Here is a 6881-nt window from a genome sequence, read left to right on the forward strand (position 1 = left end):
GGTCTGGCATGCTCGGTTGGAGAGAGGTTGGAGAGGGCGTTAAGAGAGAGGTCATTTAGGTTAGAGAGGGACCGGAGAGGGTCCCATTCCTCTTTCAAACACTCCCTCTATGTCTGCTTCTTCCCTTGTGTGTTTGCTCCTGTACTCCTTCTGGCTTTTGTCTTGCAGGTCCGTGGGATCCTCAGTGTGGAGTTACAGAGTCTCAACAACTCTGTCTCCACCCTTTTCTCTGCACACACCCAACACAGCATAACGTGGATGGCTGTTCATCATAGGAATGGGATCCACACAAGGTTCCTGCTGCTTAACAGAAGGTTTTCCTTGCCGCCATGATGAATTCATGTTGGGTGTGGGATACATATGTATGTGTATATACGTATATATGCATATGTGTGTATCCATAAAATGAAGAGTCCGTCCCTAAGACTGCTCTACTGTAAAGTGCCTTGAGATACCATTGGTTATGATTTGGCGCTATACAAATAAAGATTGATTGATTGATTGATTGATTGTCTTGACTACAACTCGCTATATCGCGCAATTTCCTTAGTCCTCGCCGCAACAGATATGCGTCACAGACGGAGGTGGTGGAGAATGACTGACAGCATATTACGCAGCAGTTACACAGCAGAGACGTTATGAAGTAGGGCTGAACGATTAATTGCATTTGTGATATCGCGACATCATAAAACACAATTTCTAAAGGCTGCAATTTATTTATTTTTTTTATTGTGCTGTCTTGTACTGTCCTGTTAAGTTCAGAGAGTATTTAAGAAGTGCAGTCCACATGTTTACATGTTTCATGAAATGTGAAGTTAGTTAGATATGTTGAAGAGGTAAAGCCACAGATTTGTTTGCTTTATTGTTGTAATCTCTGCTTTAAAATGTATATTTATTGAAAGTTTTAATGAATCTGAAATTGTTTATGAAACAGAATGATTTATTGCTTCTGTTTATTAAAAAATACATGACAAGAAAAAAAATTGAAAAAATAATTGCATATTAAATTGCAATCGTAATATTGAGGAAAAAAAATTTCCAAAATCGCTCAGCCCTATTATAAAATAGTTACACATCCAGTGAAAATCCGGTAAAAGGGTGTCCCGATCCAATTGGATACCGGTCTGATATCAGCAGAAATCAGATTATATCAGACTGCATCTGAAATCTCCAACATAATAAACATTGCTTTATTGAGGTTATTTTTAAAATATTCTTAATTTATTTTTATTCAGTAATAGAAATGTCCAACATTTAAGGTTAATGGGTTATTTACCCAATGGTAAATAATAAAGGGCCAGTTTCTCTCCTACATACTGTTGCTGATTATTGTTTTCTGTTTGGTCACTTGGTCAAGCCTTTTCTCACATTCCACACTACAAAATAAGTAATAAAAGTATGGATGATTTGTGCTGATTGTATATTGGATTAATGTTGCATTGGCCAATATGCAATATGTAATATCGGTATCAAACCACAAGTGAAAAAGTTTTATCAGGACCAAGGTTGTACGATTTTAGAACAATTTGTTTTTTCTCAATATTGCAATTTATACAAAATAAAATTAAATGTTTGTGAACCAACAATCACAAGCAATAAATCAATTTGTTTTATAATTAGGGTTGGGCATTGTTGAAATTTGAATTCCGGTTCTGAGTCTGATCCTGATTCCTCATTTCGAATCCAATTCCTAACGATTCACGATTCCTATTTTTTAAGGAGGCAATTTGAAAATGTATGTATTGTATATGATATATATATATATATACATGTATACACATACAATACATATGTATATATTCACACATGCATAAAAACGTGTATGCAATGTACAATTATGTTTGTTGTGCACCCTCCTGTGCATGACGATCTTTTTTACAAGTGTTGCACTGAGCTGAGTTGTTATTGTTACTACAGTGAGGCCACATTTTAGACCGCCACCGTATAGTTCATTGTTGCGCTGTAACGCAAACACTTCCGGTGGATTCTTCTTCCGGTCGATGAACTGGGTATCGAAAGTAGGAAACAAAATTTAAGAATTTGAATGATTCCGGGAGCATGGGAAAGTTAATCCCGGGACCAATCGATACTCGATGCCCAACCTTAGTTATAATAAACTTGTACTTTCTTATGCAAGTTAAGATAAAGGCAAATGAAGCACAAATTAATAAGAAAGACAGTTTATTAATCTACTTCAATTATAGATGTAAATCTACTAAATACTCCTGGGAAACTCATCAGTCAGATGGAGGAAAGCATGGCTTCATTTTTTACTTAGATTCTGACAGGGAATTAGTAATGCAATGTGGGGAAAGCAGCAAAAAATGATGAAAAAGACAGACAGCAGGAAGTTCAAGTGATCTGCTCAGGCTTATTGTTTTGAGCTTGAACGTGCTTGAATAAAAAATATTTCTGCTTCACCAACAGGAACGTAAACCAAGACCTTGTCCCACGCTCCATTTTGTGAAAACCTGGCATCCTGGGATAATTTGTTCATGATATTACAAGAACAAAATACTTTTGATGGTCCTAATGTTGTGTGGAGATTTAAAGGTTCAAGCCCCACTGCCCCTATCTGTAAGTTGTTTTTAAATTTTCTACAAGCAGGAACCAACGACAGGGCCCTATAAAATCCACTCTAACAGAATCGCAGACGGAATCGTGGAATCGACCATTGAAAACGGAATCTACTGTTGAAAGCAGAAATGGACAGAATCGGGAAGAAACGCTGTCACCGTGAGAAAAATAACTTTTTTTAATCAGGAAAATGTTTCCGCGGACCGCTTATTAGGTGCACCGCCTGCCCCCCTCCGGTCCTGACTGCTTCAAACACTGCCTAAACTGCCAAAAAACTACACAACTCATCGCTGACTACGAAATATGGAGCCACCAGTTCCCGCTTAACTTTAATGTGTCTGTGAAACTCCGCTCGGTTCTCGTCAAAAGGTGCAGCGCTCCGTGAAAACATGATCAGCTTTGATCAGTTTCACATCCTCAGAGAGTTTAAACATCTCATCAGAGCTACAGAAGATCTGTGGATAAAGTTGTTCTGTTGTTGTGGATGAGACCATCGATGTCAGGGATTGTAGAGTCTGAATCTCCGTAGGTTCATGATAACTATAGCTTCTAATACTGTCAAATCGTCTGGCCCCTAGTGGTGAAATAACTGATGTATCCTCGCGTCCATTTGTTTTTGTCTAATCATTACAGTCTGGAATGATGTCATGAGGATAATCTAAATTAGATTAATTTACATTAAGTTGATCAAAACTTGATCAATAAAACTGCTCAGATTTAGTAAACCATTGCTCCCTGAGGGGAAAGTGGATGACATAAATGCTGCTCCCATACATCTTTATATGACACAAATATTTAAAAAGGAGCAGTCAAAAATGATCCATGTCAGTACAACTTAGAGGTGTCCCGATCCGATATTGATGTCGGAAATCGGTATGATATCAGCTAGAAAACAAATATCGAACCCGCTCCGATAAAATTTTCCAATCCAGCATTTCTATCAATAGGTGACTGTGGTTCACACTCCAACAAAGTAACCTACTGACTATTGTTGATCAAGCCTTTTCTAACATTCCACAATACAAAAGAAGTAATAAAAGTATGTATGATTTCTGCTGATATTGAATTGGAGCAATATCTGTATCGACCAATAGGCAAGACTAAAATATCGGCATCACATCGGAAGTAGAGCTGGGCGATATATCGAATATACTCGATATATCGCAGCTTGTAGTCTGTGCGGTGTTGAAAATGACCATACCGTTAAACTCGCGGATTTTTTTTTTTTTTTTGATTTTTTTTTTTTTTTTTTTTTTTTGAAATGTCATCTTAATGACAACATGCACAAAAGGGCACTATTTGTTTTAAAATATTGTAGTGGCATTATGTACAAAAAGTGCACTTTAATTTTGTGTTTTGAAATGCCATGTGAGTTGCATCCTGCACTAATGTCTTGTTTTGAAATGTCTCTGTGACAATTTTGCACAGAACGTGCACTTTCTGTTGACAATTTTATGTTTGAGCCACTCACTGTTTAATAAATACAGTTATGTCAACTTTGACTTAGTTGTGATATCCCCTTTTTTGCATGAAAGTTTAAAATTGGCATATATTAATGCAGTATGATCAAGAATGTTTTAATGTAGACATATAGAATCATCATACTGGTGTGATTTTGTGCATCAAAGTGTTAATTCAAGGGTAATGCAAAATATCGAGATATATATCGTGTATCGTGACATGGCCTAAAAATATCGCGGTATTTATAAAAGGCCATATCGCCCAGCCCTAATCGGAAGTGAAAAAGTTGTATCGGGACATCGCTAGTACAACTTATATCTACCTTTTTTATTGTATCTCACTAGGGATGTAACGATTCACTCAACTCCCGATACGATTCGATTCACGATACTGGGTTCACGATACGATTTTCTCACGATTTATTTTACAAAATGGGAATGTTGACAAATGACTGAAAAATATTCTTTTATTTTTTGGGGGAAGATACAGTACTATTTTCCTTTTATTTTTCATTGTCAAAAGAATCCCTTGATAAACTATTCAAAATGATGCAATTTAACTAAAAATACATCTTGAATGAAATAAATAAAGGAATAATACAAATGAAGAAGAAGCCTATTAATTTAAATTCTGGTTCTATAATAAACAATTCAAAACTGCGTAATAGTTCTTTTTCTTTTTAAAAGTGCAACTAAAAATGTATTTTGTGCCTTAACAATTGGACTTTTAAAAAATAAAAAACAAAAAAAACCCAGTCATTTTACTGTATTTACGTCAGATATTTGTTTAGACCAGCAGAGGGCGCTAGGTAACCCAGTGGGTCGGTTGGCATGCAGATATTCCACCAGTGAAGAAGAGAAGTTATGCTAGCAGACAGAGTTAATAATAAAACGTGACTTTTACAGATATTCACGTAATATTACAGTATTCTTTCGGTGCTAAAGGAGTAAAGAATCATTTATGAGCATGTTTAACAGTAAATGGCGGCCAGAAAGAAAATAGTAGCAGATTTCGCCCGTCACGTCCGCTTCTGGAAGGATTAATATATAAAAAAAGTACTGCGATTCAATTTTCAGAGCATCGATGTGAACCGTGGTACCTATGAATCGATTTTTAACTGCCTTACGATTAATCGTTACATCCCTATATCTCACTGATTATTTTAAATATACCTTTTTATTTTTGACATACATTTTTGTTTAATTATGGTTTTATTTATTTTGTTACCTCAGTGGAGTTAAAAAAAAAAATGTTTTTATATTGATTAAAAAGACAGAGTTGTAAAAATTAAAGCAGAAAAAAAATAAAACTAAATTTGGAAAAAAATAGAATGGATTTTATAGGGCCCTACAATAACACAAAAAAGTTAACTAGACTCTCCATTTAAAAATAATGTGCATCAATTTATTTCAAAGTCATTCACATTACTGATGAAGAGTTGTGTTCCAAAGGATGTAGATGATCGGCCGATTTTTGCGTTTTTACGTGTATCGCATAGGCAGATGCAGGCTGCTGCTTTCGCCGATCAACATTATTTACAGAGAGCACAAATATGTTTTACTTGTTCTTGTTCTACATCACCTGTTTTTAATATTTGTTCAATATTTTTTTACTTGTTCTTGTTCTACGTCACCTGTTTTTAATATCTGTTAAATATTGTTTACTAGTTGTTGTTCTACATCACCTTTGTTCATTTCAATAAATGTTCCCCTTAAAAAAATTGAGACCCGTGCCTTTTGTTGTCATCATTGTGTAATTTTTATGATGTAAATTGAAGGAGCAAAAGTAGTATCGGCTCAAGACAATCGGCAGTCTGTATCGGTCATCGGCTAAGGCCGATGGGGAAAAAAATCAGCATCGGCCCTAAAAAATCCATATGGGTCAATCCCTAGTAATAGTGCTGTTTAGACAGTGTCACTACATTTATTAGACAAAATATTGTGATATTAAAACGACACGAGATCGTTTGTCAAGGGTATGAGCAGTATCATGTAAACTGAGATGGGGTGAGATGATTTTTTTTTTTAATCCATACAAAATCCTACACACCAGATTGTTATGGTTTGTTTTTGTTCATACATAGAGTAAGTAAATGAGTATGTCTTTTTTACTAATGGCAATATGCTGTGTCTTTTATACTTTCCTAAAATATTGTATCGAATCGCAAGTCCTTTATCATCCATCGTATCTTATTGTGAACTCAGTGTATCATCCCACCCCTACTAAACACTATCTCACGTTTATGGAAAAAAAATATCTACGTTGGTATGACATTTGCATTTAGCTTTATGTCTTCGTATTCCATTGTATTCAGTATATAACGTCGATCCTTGCAAAGTTAGCATTAATACTTTGGGCTAAGTTTGCAATGCCTGTTGGTTTACTGAGGACACTGGTTCCCTCCAAGAGTCTAAAAACTCAGTATAGCTTGATTAGTTTATAATTTGATAGTAGGTGGGCGTGTTTCCTCTGTGGTACACTAGCATCCTTTCTGTGGTGTATTCATTGTGAAACAACTTTAGTGGTTTCATCCGAAGCGGTTCTTGGTCATTTTGCGCTCGTTATTATCAGTGAATCGTCTGACTGTATGACTGTATACCGAGTGGCAGTGGTGACCCCCAGAGTGAGACGCTGCAGGCTGTTGTTATTGTTGTCTTTTTCTTACACCACACTATCAAAAACACGCAATTGGATTTGAAGCTTATCTTGGGGGGATGGGACTATTTCCACCGGAGCACATCTCCGGATGTGCACGCAATATACGGATCAGAAAAACACAACATTTTAACGCTATGGCTGACGTTTAAATTAGACGATAGAAAGCCATGTCTGAGGTGTTGTTA

General features: G+C 36.0%; 1 protein-coding gene across 1 annotated transcript in view; it reads right to left on the bottom strand.

Annotated features, from left to right (window-relative positions):
* The window catches only part of ncor1 (nuclear receptor corepressor 1), an 83932-nt gene that overhangs the window by 76744 nt on the left and 307 nt on the right, over nucleotides 1–6881 (bottom strand).

This window comes from Gouania willdenowi, chromosome 14 (assembly GCF_900634775.1).
Source record: "Gouania willdenowi chromosome 14, fGouWil2.1, whole genome shotgun sequence".
NCBI lineage: Eukaryota > Metazoa > Chordata > Actinopteri > Blenniiformes > Gobiesocidae > Gouania > Gouania willdenowi.